Source organism: Botryllus schlosseri, chromosome 3, assembly GCF_051294905.1.
Source record: "Botryllus schlosseri isolate E-star chromosome 3, Bs_hap1, whole genome shotgun sequence".
Classification (NCBI taxonomy): Eukaryota; Metazoa; Chordata; class Ascidiacea; order Stolidobranchia; family Styelidae; genus Botryllus; species Botryllus schlosseri.
In genome coordinates this window covers 788,946-804,879 of record NC_137238.1, presented here as the reverse complement: position 1 = coordinate 804,879, position 15,934 = coordinate 788,946, and the positions used below count along the sequence as shown (strand labels likewise).

Genomic DNA, 15,934 nt, shown 5'->3' with positions numbered 1-15,934 from the left:
ATGTTTGGGGTAAGGCGTAAAGGTGTGCCTAAAGTTGGACTTGCGAATCCCGCCCATTTAGGCAAACAAAGGTAAGCGATACGAATCTGCTAAAGGTAATGATGCTGATCGGTAGTCATGGGGAACATCAGTTAATAAAGTGCATGTATCGAAGAAGCCCCAAGATGAGGTTTTAGGTTGCGACAGATCAACAGGTCCCTTATTGATAGCCTACGTCAACTCATCATTATAGTTCTCTCGACTGGTTACGTCTTTCAACTTAGGCACGTTGACGTTTTGACAGTTTGGCTTTGCTGTGGTTATAGCCAAGAAGTGAACACGCGACGCGTCACCAGAAAATGGAAAATATGTATCGTGCTCATTTCGTTGAGCCTAATCAATGTTGCACGCAACTGCGATAGATTGCAGGGTTCCCCTCAATATCCATTTTCGCTCAACCCCTATGAGCATTGTCATAAATATGTTTAACAGATACTTTCTAGAATAGTGCTGACTACATGGAACTTTGATCAATGTGTTTTTTCAACCAGCATTGTATTGATATTCCGTTCACTGCACGTACGGTCGTTGTGATTGTTGTGATAAGAATATATAACGTAGCGACAGCTCTCCGATAAGGTAACCAATACTATGGGTGATGCCACAGAGGAAACCTTTGAATTGGAAGACGGTCCGGTCGACTCACACGAGCCTTTTACAGCCGGATATACGAAGAAGGATGGTGAAAAATACAGAAAGAAGGACATCAGATCATTCTGCCTGTCTGTCTTCAATTTGATGAATGCTATTTTGGGAAGTGGCATCCTCGGTTTGGCCGACACCATGAACAACATCGGCGTTATCTTGTTCTACGTTCTGTTGCTAATCACAGCTTTTCTTGCTGGCTACACCATTAACCTGTTGCTGATTACAAGCAAGCACCCGGGAGAGAAATCCTACGAAAGGCTCGCCGTGAGATCATACGGTCGTCCTGGAAAGATTCTCACCAGTATCATGATAGTCCATTTATGTGTTCATTATCAAGAAAGAAATGCCCGAACTGGTGCGAGTATTGGCCAATTCAACGTCCGTCTTATCGGGGGAACACGATGAAGCTATGGATCCTTGGTTTATGCAGGGCTGGTTTCTGATGTTAGTCGTGGTCCTGTTCGTGATTGTACCCCTTGCTTCGTTGAAAGACATCCGGTTTCTGGGGTACTCCAGCGCGTTCGGCATGTTTTGTATGCTTCTGTTTACCTTCACTGTTGTCTACGAGAAATTCGTTATCCCCTGACCGTTCTGTGCACTTAATAATAAGACGACGGATATACTTGGCAATATCACACAGAGGAACCGCAAGTTTGAAAAGGCCGAGTTAGCGCGGGTCACCAGCAAGAGCGTCTACGCCGTTCCGACAATGATTTTCGCTTTGATGTGCCACGCGTCTATGCTTCTTATTTATCAAGAATTGAGAAGGCCCTCCACGAAAAAAATGCAAAAGGTAGCCGGGGTGTCTATTACGCTGGTCTTTTTTATTCATACGCTCAGCGCAAGCTTCGGATATTTCACGTTTTACAACAAGGTCAAATCCGAACTGCTGTTAACGTACAGCGATGCTAGACCTACCGACCCTCTGATTATATTATCAAGAATCATGGTGCTCATATGCGTAACACTGTCAACGCCTTTGCTTCACTACCCGTGCCGCAAGACGATAATCCCAACGTTCTTTCCGGACCCACAAGTCTTCAAATGGTTCCGTCACCTCGCCGTGATGGCTGGCCTGCTCACGCTGACCGTCGTGCTGGTGGTGAGCATTCCGAACATTCGAGATATCTTCGGGCTGGCAGGTGCCACGTCATCCACCAGTCTGCTGATAATTCTACCATGCGTGTTCTTCCTGAAGCTGGCGAACCGCGACAAAGTTAGCCGAATGTCGAGGATAAAAGCGTTCGTGCTGTTGGTTTTCGGCATTGCGTTCATGATCGCCAGCGTGATACTTATCATTTACGACTGGGTGGCCCGAAAGGATTAATCCGCCCGTCGCAGCATCGAAGCGGGTAGGGTATATCGGCCGTCACGGATGCCCTCGCGGGAGACTGCTTCAGACTGGATGTTTAAGTGGACCGTTACTTGTGAATAGCGAATTAGACTGCTTCGCGAGCCGGCGATGTTTTTAGCGTGCTGCGGGATGTATACTTGGCGTTTTGAGACGAGTTGCTGTTGACGGTTTGAAAAGTTTTCGGATGTCATCTGCGTCACGCGATGAAGTCAAAATGAGGCTGTTTCTGCGTTGTTCGCGACGCTGGCGAAATTCAGGAGAGAGACCTTTGGTCCTTGGTCTAATCAACAATCTGATACTCGTATTTATAGCACAAGTGCTCTATACTGTAAAACATGAGTGGGAAACATGCGCATTTACCAGCTTTCAGCCAAAAGGTGGGTAGCAGGCAATTGACTCTTTCAGGTTGCAACTTTTGCTTTCACACCTATTCTAGAGGGTGATAAAGTCGAGTAAACCGGTCCTTATGGGGATTTATCCCATTTACAAGCTTAACGAGTACGGTCGTCTCTTGATTAGCTCTTGTCTGCTCTATCAAAGCACCGAGTCGTTCAGACAGAGTCGATTCGTCATATCATTACCTAACCGTAGCAGTTAAGAACCAATAGATACACTAGTCAGAGTAGTCTAGTCAGTAGTTCTCCAATTCTTCTTGTAGGAAATGGAGAACATGGACGCAGAAACGTCTAGTCGTATGAAGTGCAAGAAGTGTAGCGGTAAAGAAGCTGAGAGTAATTCTGATGAAAATGGAAATGAAGCTAAGGTTATGGCTAGAGACTACGCAACCACGCCTAACAATCCGGACCCTTGTCTTAAAGTAACATCTCCTTCGCAAGTATCTTCTGCCGTGCCGTCTTCCGTCCCTGTCTCGGGAAATCTCACGGTTTTGCTTAGTGGAGAGCGTAGACTAATGAAATCGTATCATCCAGACTTGGTCAATAATGCACTTTATTCATTCATCACTAGTTCATCAATTGTCTGTTTGTTATATCATTAATATTGCCATTAATTATTATCTCATTATTGTTGCTGTTAATATTCGTATAGTTTGCTGATGCTATATATTACAATAGACTATTGAGTTTTGTATCGATAGCAACAGTATAAAAATTAAAAAATTCGTTCGAAATTCATCAGTTATATCTCTACCAACAGCTCACGGAAGTCCAGGCACAAAGTCAGCGAAGATTTGGAAATCAGTGATAAAGCAGAAGAGAATGAAACCAGTTGAGCATGATCTCAAAGCTAATAATTATAGAATATGCTGAACAACATTATTTTGACGCTAGCCGAATCTAGAACATTTGATTCAATTTTGTTAAGCCGCGTATGTCCGCCTGTTCCAGTTTTACAAGCCCCTTGCAATAACTTCGCTATCTTGTGTCACAAATTTGTGAACTTGAACCTACTTAAAGCCATAATGCACATTTTCCTCATCTTTACGTGTCACAAGCAATAAAGCACGAGTATGTTCTGAAATGTAATCAAATGTATTGCAAACAAGAATATTCATGAATGCTAGCTTGAAAAAATTCTATAGATCGTGCGTTGTCGTGCAGATGTCTCTGCAGGAGTCGATACCGTGCGAGTGCGTTCAAGGCTTCCAGTTGCAGTATGTCATCAATTTCAGCTCCATCTGCCTTGCAATTTCAGCTCCATCTGCCTTGTCTGCATTGCTATGATTATGAAGGAAGTGGGAGGCTATTGTCATTACGATATTCTGAGGTTCTTCCTTGAAGAAAATATCTCGCGCGTTGCCTATATTCAACACAGAAAGCACTGCGCTGCAGCAGTGGTGTGGTCCTAGGTTGTCCTGTACCGGTACTGTTGCAAGCTCTTCAAATCACAGCAGTTCTCTCTGACACGTATGTATTTGCGTAGAAATACGTGGACCGACAAGTAAAAACGTCCGTCCTAGTAGCGGTTAAAATGAGTCTCATTACGTGATCAAATGATCAAGTCTATACTACAGTAGTACGAAACAATGGTTGCAACTTTTAGCCAATGAGGGAAACGAATTGCGGAAAACGTCATGCAGTATTTAGCCAATAGGAATACGGATCACGAAGTATCACGAAATACTCGCGACACTAAAAGGGCAGCGATATCAATGTAGAACTTTAGTTTTACGTAACAGAGGTTGTGAAGTCTGGCCAATAGGGATACGGATCGCGAAATAGTCGCGGTACGAAAAAGGCAGATATATCTTTCTAAAACTTGTGCAATACACAAGAACGATACTGGATTTGACTAGTTACAAGATACAACATACAATGTATGTTGGCCACACATGATGATAGTCCTAATAATACGCTAAAGTCCAATTCACGTTGACAGAGTCAACTACAGCGCTCTGCCAGAGGGTAACATTATGTATGAAAACAATAGTGACTTTTGTCGGTCAAAGTTCTTGGGCATAACAGTGGCGTGAGTAAATCCTCAGTGGATATTCAGCATCTCCAAGAGCATAATCTTCATTATTTAATTTGCCAAAATGCTGGGCAGTTGTGTCTTCAAAAATCGGAATCACAGCGGCACTATTTCTTCGAATACTTTGCGATAGCGTGCTGAACGTCTGCCAGATACTTCCTCGGGTTTCTCTTCTGATTTCAACAACTCAAGCATACTATACTCAACGACATCAGCGATCAACTCAAAACAATAACAATCTGGCCTCGACTCCGTGTTGAACTCGCTACAGCGAGGAAGTAGACCAGCATGCGGGAAAGTCAGGTGAAGTTGATTCGGCGATCTCCTCGTTGCAGCTGACGTCCACCTGTCGAAAACGACCAGTTTGAAATTGAGGATCAGTTTAGTGTCCTGCCGCACATAATCAAGCAGCAGATGCTTACGATAATCTCAAAAGCACTTTTGGATGCTTTCAATGAAGACTGAGACGGGTGACATAGGAAGCCAAACAAAAAAAGAATGCAAAATATGCTTCAGAAGACTTTGTATGTCATGTTATGCAAAGTTTAAGTTTAATCTTTCCTGACATCCATTTTAATGTTCAAAATGAATGAATTGTTGAAAAAGTTGAACCCAGAATTTGTGAATAATTTTTGCGTACTTATCTGGGATGCGAACTTAAACGGATGCGTACTTAACTCCAACTGTAGGTGATGGTCATGTAAGGATCTGACAAGTGCCAAGCATAAACCGGTGATTCAGCCGATCCCTATAGCATTCTCAACGTCATCTATATACTGCAGCTTGAGCCCAATAAGTTCACACAAAGTATATATAGTGTCATTGTTATATATAGCGTCATTGTTAAGCTTTATATTTGTATTCACTGATGAGTGATGATGGATCCCTTCTGAAATGGGGAATTCGTTCACCACTTGCTTAAGCGCCTCCGCTTTCCTTCGATCAAAACACGGCATGTAGGCTACAGCCGTTACTTCGCAATAAAGCAGTCATGCTGTAAAAGTTTTTGTGAAACAGCGGTTGTTTGTTGATCATGTATTTCGTACCTCAACATGTCCTGAATTAAACTTAAATCATCATCTGCCAACCTACCAACAACCTACCAACAGCGCTTTTAGAATCAAAACAAGCAACAAAAATAGCATAAACACCAGAAACATACGGACCCATACAAAAATAAATGGTTACAGTGTCAATTTCAAAGAGAGATGTGTACGATGTACAGTTCATAGAATAAGGCCAATATGCTTTATGATTGCAAGATGAAGCTGCAGCGAAGTGATCTGTTGATCATCGAGTCAACTGCAGATGATCGAAGTAGATTGGCTATAAATTGCATACGACGTACTGCAGCAGTGAATTGTAAGACTGACAGGATAAATGTAAGAGCACATGTTAGGATAAACGAACGAAAAGAATAGAAGAATAAACGAACGAAAAGAATAGAAAGTGTACTAGTCTGAAACAAAATATGTTGACCAGTACTAGTTCGCATTAGAGATATTGACTCTTACAGATATTGACTCTTACTAAGAGTCAATGGGGAAGGCACGGAGTTCCATATTAGAGGACCTTGATAGGCAATGGTTTTATGATGGGCCAGTCATAACTAAACCTCTTGTGAAATGAGAATGATGCAGTCCAAGAAAATGTCAGGTAGGGTGTTATTGTAGAACTTATCCATCAAAATGCCGACTTCAAATCTATAGATATCATCAATTTTCAGATTATAATATAAAGGGGTAACGCGATCTCTACGATTGGCAAGGCATATTAGTTTGATTGTACTAATTTTGCGGACTCCTAACTCTGATGGCTTTATTTTCCAGCTCCTAACTCTATCCAAATGTTTCTCCAATGTAGATCCCCAGAGAATGATACCATAAGTTAGATGAGAGTGGAATAAGGATGATAAACCATTATACGTGGGGACCGTGGCAATATAAAACGTGACTTTCGAATGATACCTTGTTGCAGATTGCGGTTATATGTTGACGCCATGTCAGATTGTTATCAATAAATATACCTAAATAATTTATGATTTTCTGCAGAATCAGGCTTTCCCTATTCAGCCTGATATCAATCTTACTTTTCGAATTCCTTCCAAAGAGCATGCAGTGAGTTTTTGAGGTATTTATGGTTAATCAATTGTTATTATTCATACAATTCAATATTTGCTGTATTCATACAATTCAATATTTGCTGTAGGTTCGAGTTGCAAGAGGACTCTAAGTCAGTTATATTGTTCGATGACAGCATCAGGGATGTGTCGTCTGCAAATAACTGGATAGTAAAGTCAGAGGCATTATCTAAGTCATTAATATAGATCAAAAACAAGAAGGGACCTAAAACGGATCATTGGGGTACACCCATTTCAACTATAGATTTATCGGATGAAAATTCAGTACTTTAGACAAATTGACTTCTATTGTTTAAGTAGGACTCCAATAGTTTATACATGACTCCTCTAAATCCTTGGTGATGTAATTTGCCTAGTAATATAGTTCTATCGACTGTGTCAAATGCCTTTTGCAGATCTAAATAAACACAAATGGTTGATAGCTACTCAAACAAGCTCTGATAGGTGTTATCAAAATTGCCAATTACTGCATGCAAGGTTGAGTGGTTTTCTCTAAACCTAAACTGCTTTTTAGATAATATATTAAATTCATCTGTGAAGTTGGTTAATCTAATCAACATTAATTTTTCTATATTTTAGAAAAAAACTGGTAATATTGATGTGTCTATAGTTGGATAACTTATGTGGATCTCCTTTTTTGAAAACTGGTGTCACACGTGCTACTTTAAGACAATCAGGAAAGATCCCAAATTCGAAACATTTGTTGATCAATACAATGAGGGTTGGCGCCGTTATGAATATGGTTTCCTTGAAAATATCCACAGGAGCACCATCAGGTCCTGTTGCTGGGTCTCTTTTTAAATTATTGTGCACAATTGTGATGATCTCATTCTCTGTTGTTGGTTCAATGAAAATTGAGTTAGGTTGTGGCCTACCTAGATAGTTCTTGCAGGTTCTAGATAAAACATGTTTGTCTGCAAGATATTTTCCAATGTTCGCAAAGTATCGATTATACTCTTTGCATATATGTCTTTCTCAGCAGTAAAAATGACATTGTCATTACTGATTTTCGACAGAAAATGGCAACGCTGAATACAAATCAGTCAGCACATGTATGACCTGTAACAGGAAACACCATGCTTCATTGCATGGAGCAAGATTCCCTCGCAAGGAAGTGTAGTGTGGATGCAGCGCATTACTAATAGCCTACCACAGAAACCATACCGTAAAGGACCTGGTCCTCTCAAAATATTATAAAAGTAATGTTTTGACCCCCACGAATTATTCAAGATGATGTGTTTCCTGACAAAGTTGGCGTAGTTTGAAGGGTTTCTGCATATCAACAGAGGTTATTTCTGTGTTCGCGTGTTTCGTTTATAAAATAGTCCTCCACTTTCGAACAATTTGGGCTCGGCATGTTAGCCACGCTCAAACGTAGCAATGGGTGTCACTCTCCAGTGATTTTCTGTGCTCAATACCTGTTGTTTATTTCCTTCGGCCCCATGTCCTTACCAAATGTGTGTAGTGCAGTATTTGTCAGGCTTAAATTGGTTGCATGGAGACCTTTATTTAGATAGTAAATGATTGAATATTTGTATGTTGTAGCGATATTTGGTGTACCATTAAACTTGGTGCTTAATTATGTAAGGCTACAGCCATCAACAACAAACGGTTACCCTGGAGGGATGCATAGTGCCGAGTGATTGATGCGTATACTAGCACACCAACGCCAATACTCCACAGCCATGACATGATGTGACGTAACAAAGAAAATTTAGTGCTTGCCTTAAAAGCAATCATACCTAGTAGGGCAGAATGAATGGAATGATCAGGATATGACAGGGTTGCCAGATTAGCCCTTTTGGGGCCAAATTCCACAAATTTGGCCCTTTTCAGAGGCAGTTGGCCCCTCAAAAATCAATTTGGCCCCTTGGCCCTTTATTTTCAATATTTGACCCTGTTCGGAAGCAGTTGAGACATACATTTATTCGAATAGCTAGTTTGATTGTATCTCGCAAATTGAGCTGACGATGTTTATGCCAATGTCAAAGATTCAGTGGAAACACTGTAGAACAGTGGTTCTCAATGGGGGGTCAGCGAAGCATTTTCAGGGGGTCCGCGGGACCTCTAAAATTTGCAAAATGATTGTTAGCCTATTTTATTTTTTCAATGAGGGAAATCACGAGACAGGTTTCGCCTCATAACTGGTAAAACTTCACGACTCGTATTTCAAAAATGGCCGTCGGAAATGAAATAGACTTTGAAATGTTTACAAGTTATCAGTCTTAGCAAACTATACCAAGCAGTCGCTAGAAATGGACATTTTTGCTCCATTGTTTTCTCTAATAAACATAACCACTATTCAAAAATAACTTCAAGATGAGCTGCTAGATAGAGATGTCTAGGCTCGACGTTCATTAAAAATATGTTTCTCAATTTGGTGCCTCAAGGTGTCAACGGAAGGGCTGCTAGTTAATATTACATTCAACAACACCTATCTTTGTGGAAATAGATTTTCAGCACTCGTTCAAATCAAATCAAGAGCGCGGGTTTTCAAGACACGAACACTTATTTCAATAAATACACCTGCCAAATTCGCTTCGAAATAATAAAAATCGAGGCAATTTCTATCCCACAATTAAAATTTGCACAAGCCATATCACGTTTGAACGATAATTGAGCTAAATTTGAACGAAAACTCAAGGTGTCCGCGGGGTCCCTGACGGCCAAAAGGAGTCAGCGAAGACAAAATGGTTGAGAACCACTGCTGTAGCAGATGAAGATTTGGATTTGTTTTTGTAGAATGTAGACTGAGTTGGAATTTAAATACAGATTTGTGAAGAGGTGGACGAAAAAGCATCGAACATGACTGGAAGCCAAGTAGCAGAAAAAGTCTGAAGAAGAGTACCCTTATAGTACTTACACATTGACATAAATTTCAAAGAAAACAACTTAAACATAACCGGAGATTTTCAGTTTTTTGTTGAAAAAACTAAAACTTACGTATATAAGTTGGATCAGTTTCAAACTTACGTATATAAGTTGGATCAGTTTCAAATGTAAAGAAACTAATCTCTCAATTTTTATTTAAAATTCATAAAATTTAATCACTCTCATATTATTGCACAGAAAGTTTTATTTTACGATTTTACATTCAGTTGAAAAAGGCTTAAAATAATAGCAGTTGTTGTAGTTGGATCCAGTGTAGTTGTAGGTAGTTGATTTGGTGTCCTACAACAGTATATCAACAATATATGACTGGAATTCCAGGTGATTGAAAAAAGGTCTGTGGGTAATGTTGCAACGTTATTGAACAATTTGGCCCCTTTTCCGCCGCTGGGATATGATGGCATTGTATAATGGCAACTTGACCATTTGATTCTAGAGATTGACTTTAGTAAACAGCACATTAAGTAAGGCGAACTGGTCAGTGGGCAACCACATTTCATGAGATACCATGAGTTGAACAATTATTCACCTTTCATGTTATAATTGGTAGCATCAGTATCTCCTAATTACTGTGATCTATCAATTAGGCCTATCTGCTACAATGCCACGGGTACATGCTAAATGTAAGCCTGGATATCAGAAAAGGAAGTTGGCCCAGGTCCAGAAAGATAATGACAAGGCGAATTTTGGACTGCTTCACAAATATTTGCAGCAGTCTCGAGAATGTTCTGAACAAATTCAAAGTGAAGCACAACTACAGGAAGATGTTGTAAACCAATGACTTTGCAAGAGGAGCTCCCAGTAATAGTAAATAGAAAAATCTCAAGAATTTATTGTGCAGCTCAACCGTTCATTGTACAGGAGAATCATTAGGTACCACGACCCAGTCAAAGTACAGTGATTCTGCGGTATGTTTTGCCTGTTGTTCGGGAAACTGAATGTCATAGACAGCCTGCTGACAACTGCGACAATAATGAAAATGCGCCAGCTGCTAGAGACGACTCATCGCTTCACTCACCAAGCACCTCACCGCAGCCTTGCTATGGTATTACACCCCTGAAGAACTAGTAAGGAATGCTTTGTCTGACGGAACTGGTATTACGCAGATTGAATCTCAAGGCAGTTGTAGTGCTCAGTAACAACCCAGAGTTCAGTTTGAAGCATATCAATCCTCCACTGATGTTCGCGCTAATACCGAAAAGTTGTCTGAAAATTCGACGATATTGGAGTGTGGCCATCTAATCTAGACTAAGTATGTCAGAAAAAAAATGAAGTTGTTGTCAGGGGGCCAGTTCAAGAGGAATTGAAGTTGTTGTCAGGGGGCCAGTTCAAGAGGAATTGAGCTGTTTTGTGTTATCTGTAACCAAAGACAGAAAGTTCTCTGACTCATTTCCAAAGGAAGCTGAACTGCAGAAACGTACTTGGTTAGTATATTTAAACTCGAAGGATGCAGTGTATTATTGCTTTTTCTGCAAATTAGTCTCTCGGGTAGAAGTAGTTTGGTCAGTGATGGCGGCAGGGACTGGAAGCATATGAGTAAAATCTTGTGTGAACATGGAAGCATCTAAGGAACATTTTCAAGCAGTGCATTTGTATTTTGAAAATCGTGCCGCTCTGACAAACCCAACCGATTTACAGAAGAATGCACAAAGCAGGTACAGTGAGCTAGCTTGTTGAATACTGGAGGTCCATTCTGAAACGTTTGCTTGCAATCATCCAGTACTTAGCAAGAAATCACTGTGCGTTACGAGGTACTGCTGGACACGAAAGGCTAGGGAAACAACATCAAGGTCAATTTCTAGGTCTTGTTGAACTTCTAGCCAAGTTTGATCCAGTCCTTGCAGAGCATACTAAAAAAGTAAAGAATCAACAGATACCCGATGATTATTTTCAGATACCCGATGATTATTTAGGTAAGAATGAGTTGATTTCCTCGGTGGGAAAAATATTCTTGCTCAAATAACTTCTGACGTTCGTAGATGCTCATACTTCAGTGTCATTCTTGATTGTACTCCTGCTTGAAGCCATAAAGAACAAATGACGCTTGTAGTTCGATATGTGGATACTAAGGGGTTGATCTGTAAGAGAGCATTTCACTGGATTTCTTAAGGTTAAAGAAACAACCTCGTTGGGTCTCGCTAATGGTGCGTTCTAGGTGATGTTTTCGAAATGATTTCAAAACCAGTCTCGAAAACACGACCGTTCGAAGTGAACGTGGTTTCGGTAGTGGTTTCAAAATTACCCAATCGTTCGTAGTGGGTCTCGCTCGACTACGGAGAGCGTTCGTAGTGGCACGAAACGCGAAATTATTTTCGTGCTAGCAGGCTTCTGCAAACGTGTGTTTTCGTGCTTGTTGCTGACGCGAAACTACCTGTTTCAGGTGGCAGGAGCGCGTCGACATTCGTAATGTTGGTCATGGAGGTGGTGGCAGTTATTCAACAGCAGTTATTCAACATAGTGATTATATGAGTGGATATGTCACGCAAAAAGTTGTGGATATGGTAGTTTGTAGGGATAAATGAAGGCCTACACCGTATATCCTGGAGTACCCTATATAGTTTATATAGTAATGATATGTTTTGCAGAGTGTTTTTATTTCAAACAGTTGAAAATAGGCTATACCAGTGTAAAGATGTCAAGGGGTACAATTTAAAGCGATAGGGAAGTGATGCAGTTGGTAATAGCTTGGTCCAAACCTGAGATACAAAGTATGATTACATCAATTCGAAAGGATGGTGACATTTTCAAGCTAGCAGCTCAATTTCTAGCAAATCAATATACATATGGAAGCCCAGATTATTGGATGACTTTCTTAGTAATGAAAGAGTAGGCTTATACCAGTCAGTGGTTATTTGAAGTCATCACGCATGAAGATTCTTTCTATGATAATTGGAAATGCTGAACTAATTTACGATCAATTAGTAAGTGCCAAAATGATGGAGATGCTGATGCAAGCACGACAACCATTGTCTTGCTATTACAACGCGCAATCAGTTATTTCAATTAACCATGACGAACTGAGCTTTTCTACATTTGACAATAACTCTTGATCGTGCCTCGTAACGGGTTAAGCAGCCGCGGCAGCTGGTCTTGTAGAAATTTCAATAAATTGCAGCTTCATTACAGTGGTGTTCTGAAGGAAATGGCCGCGGCCAAAAATTTTTGTTCGTTTTTACCTTCAATTTGAGACCACATCATTTTTAGAGCGCAGTGCCCCTTTAATGTAGTCTGACGTGAAAAATTGAGGTCCCGTGTACTTGGCCGTGGGATGGGGCACCTCGCTGTATGAGCTCATGCTGGTGCGGGAGGTGGTGACGGTAGTCTAACGTGAGCGTCTCGTGTCGGAGTATCACTTTTCAATATCTGGACGCAATGTAGGTTGCAATGCGATTGCATGCCTGTTGACGTAAACTTGTTGTGTCGCTTCTTTCAGTTCTTCTGTTCGAAGTGCCGAGTTTGGGATCCGGTCGTGCTTGCACATGTATGTCTGTTTTGTAACGTGTTTTTCAGGTACCCGTGAGGAAAAGACGCCCCTTGGTAAGCACCCTGTCGGCTCGTACTCTGTGCGAGTTTCTGGCCTTGAATCTACCAGATAGTCCAGTGATTGGACTGAGTATGGCCGCCAGTCAAAACCGGGATCTGAGGCCGCGTCGACGGGCCAGTATCCCAGGCACAAGTACGGTGGCGGAGGTGGCCCCCTCTAAAGCCCACTTGTGCCAGCCTTCTGGAACCAACAGGGCAGGGTTTTTCGCCGGGCACTCCGGTTTTTCCCGCAAAACCCCGGATGGCCACACCCTAAACAGAAGCAACTAGTACGGAAGAAAAAGAAGTAACCCGAAGTAACTATGGTTTCTTCGTGTCCAATGACACTTAGAAACCCTATTACCACCGGGGAGTGCCTGCAGCTGGATGAAATATCACAACCATCCCCACGGGGGGAGGTGGGCTGTGGCCCCTCTGGACCCCTAAAAAAAGCAGTAGAGTGTCTTCTCTTGTTGTAAACCTATTATTTTTTGCATCGTAGCATTGGTCAATTTTTATTCGACGAACTATGGCCGATCGTAGGAGAATGCAACTGGAGCGGTGTGGTCACCGCTACGTCTGTCAAGACTGTGGACAACAGTGCACTGCTCATCGTGCCGTGCAAAGGTAAGGGTGAAGAGTCATTTGTATGCTTGATGATTTTAAAGTTTCACCACTTTTAGGGTCGTCAACGCGGCTTAAGAGAAGCGAGGAGCAGGCGTCGAAATCGTCGACATCAAATGCTGGATCGCACTCGTGTGCGTCTACAGAATGTACTGGACGCATTAGAACATGAGAGCGACAGCGACGGGCTGTCAGACGTTGGTGACGCTGAGGTAGCTACTCAGCTAGCGCACATTCAGCAACCAGCTGTTGTTGCAGTTCAGTCGAGTCAGTCAGATTCGAATTCGGACGCTTCGACGGTTATCGACGCCTCACAGTCGGATAATGCCGAAGATCCGCAGGCGGACGCTCAGTCCGACGCAAACGAAGTGCTGTCGGTCGATTCCGATGTCGTGGTGATCGACTCAAATATGGACGCCGAGTTATGCCTCGTTCCTTACCAGCGCGAAAACCGAACGATTTGTCTGTCGTTTTCTGTCTCGTTGGTCTTGGTTACGGGTGGTGTGACTGTCAATGCGTTTCGTGGTACGCGCATCCGCCTCCTCGCGACACAGTCGGAAACGGCTAAGTGGGCCTAGCGGCTCATGCCATGTGTTGTTGTTAACAACCAACTTTATATTACCACAAGAACGAACACAAGTGGCTTTTTAGACGCAATACATTTTTGAAGAACTGGCGTTCAGTCAAATCCGGGGCTGTTCGGCTGAAACTTCATGACTTTCTGACATTTTTCATTTAGGTGTGGGGGGGGGATCTAGTAAATGGAATGCATGTGAGGACTGAGTGCATTATGTTTAGTCATACCTGTTTCGACGAACAGGTTTATGGAAGTCATGAACTTTCTATTGACATAAAATTGGCAAAGAGTAAAAAAAGGTGTGGACTCGATCATTCATATCCGAAAATCTGGCAATATATCTCAGCTGGGTGCACCCGAAAATAACGGATCAAAGAATCATCGATTATTTCCGCGACAACCATGGGCCCATCAAAAGCATGTACCACCAGAAAAATGCTCTGGGAGTAGACAACGGGGTCAGAAGCTTGCTGATCGAAAAAACCCACATTGAAAAGTACCCGATCAAAAGTTACATTTGGATCGACGGCACCAAGATTGCAGTCAAACACAAAGGGGAGACCGCAACATGCGGCACTTGCGAGCAGTCGGGGCATATCGCGCGCCAACGTGCAAGAAAATCAAGAAACCAAATCTGGCGGGAATCTTACCGAGCCTCGGAACAGAAGGGAATTCCCCCCGATATCTAGAGCGGAACAAAACAACAGGACTGAAAATGAGAATGAGGCAGTCGCCAGCCGACCGACCACATTGGTCGAAATGCATGCCGAACCCGTTGATGACGGGAATAACTCCGAACCAGAGATGGGCGGATTCCCAAATTTCGAGATCCGAATCTATCCGGATCCGGCTGGCAATTGCAAATTCAGAGTCCGAAAAAATCCGGCTGGTGAAGGTCCAGTTCGGAATCCGAAAAAATCCTGCCAGAACAATGCTAATTATTCAAATTGCAGCAAAAAATCCGGCTAAAATCCGACCGTCACCGCAAATTCAAAATCCGGATCCAGTCCGGCCAGGTAAAAAATCAATGAAATCCTGCTCCGGCTCCTGAACCGGACTGTGGCCATCTCTGCTCCGAACCCAGAGAAGAAAGGGGAACTCCCGAAGCGCATCAAAACAGCAGGGCTGTCAGCAGTCACTGCCACACCGTTGCAGTCGCGACAGAAAATCCACATTTACAACATAGGAACAACTATACCGAAATATCGCCAGCACAGATCAAATCGACCGACGCAGCTTAAACCGCGCATGGAATCGACAGCCAAAATTGCGGCGACCCTAAGGTACATCCTCAAGAAGAATTTACACCAAGCAATACAACGTGGCAGAGAGCCCAATTCCACTGTCTGTACAAATCAGACTGATCCCTGATTGCAGACAAATGCGACGCAACTTCCAGGCCCGAAGCCGAAAACCAGACGCCCCAAGAGAGTCACCAGTGCAGCCATACATGAGTGGTAGGCGTGCATCGCGCTGGATCAAGAGACCGTTGTCTAGGCCTACTCTGTCAAGACTCTCATTTATTACATGGTAAAAATGCCAGGAAATAATTCGGGTAAAATGTCAGATGGTGGCTGCTGCTAGTTGTACAAGGGCGTCTCACACCAAGGCCCAGAGGGAAAAAGCAGCTTCATGTAGCCAAACTTTTCAAAACTATCATCTCGTCGACAAGCGTAACGGCGAGATGCCAGTGTACAGAATGAAGTTTGAG

The 15,934-nt window shown here is 42.4% G+C and overlaps 1 long non-coding RNA gene and 1 pseudogene across 1 annotated transcript in view; one reads left to right on the top strand and one right to left on the bottom strand.

The window, feature by feature from the left end:
* Positions 1-15,934, bottom strand: part of LOC145435518 (uncharacterized) — a 446,234-nt gene that overhangs the window by 252,546 nt on the left and 177,754 nt on the right. The window lies entirely within an intron of this gene.
* On the top strand, positions 582-2,476 carry LOC145435462 (sodium-coupled neutral amino acid transporter 3 pseudogene; annotated as a pseudogene).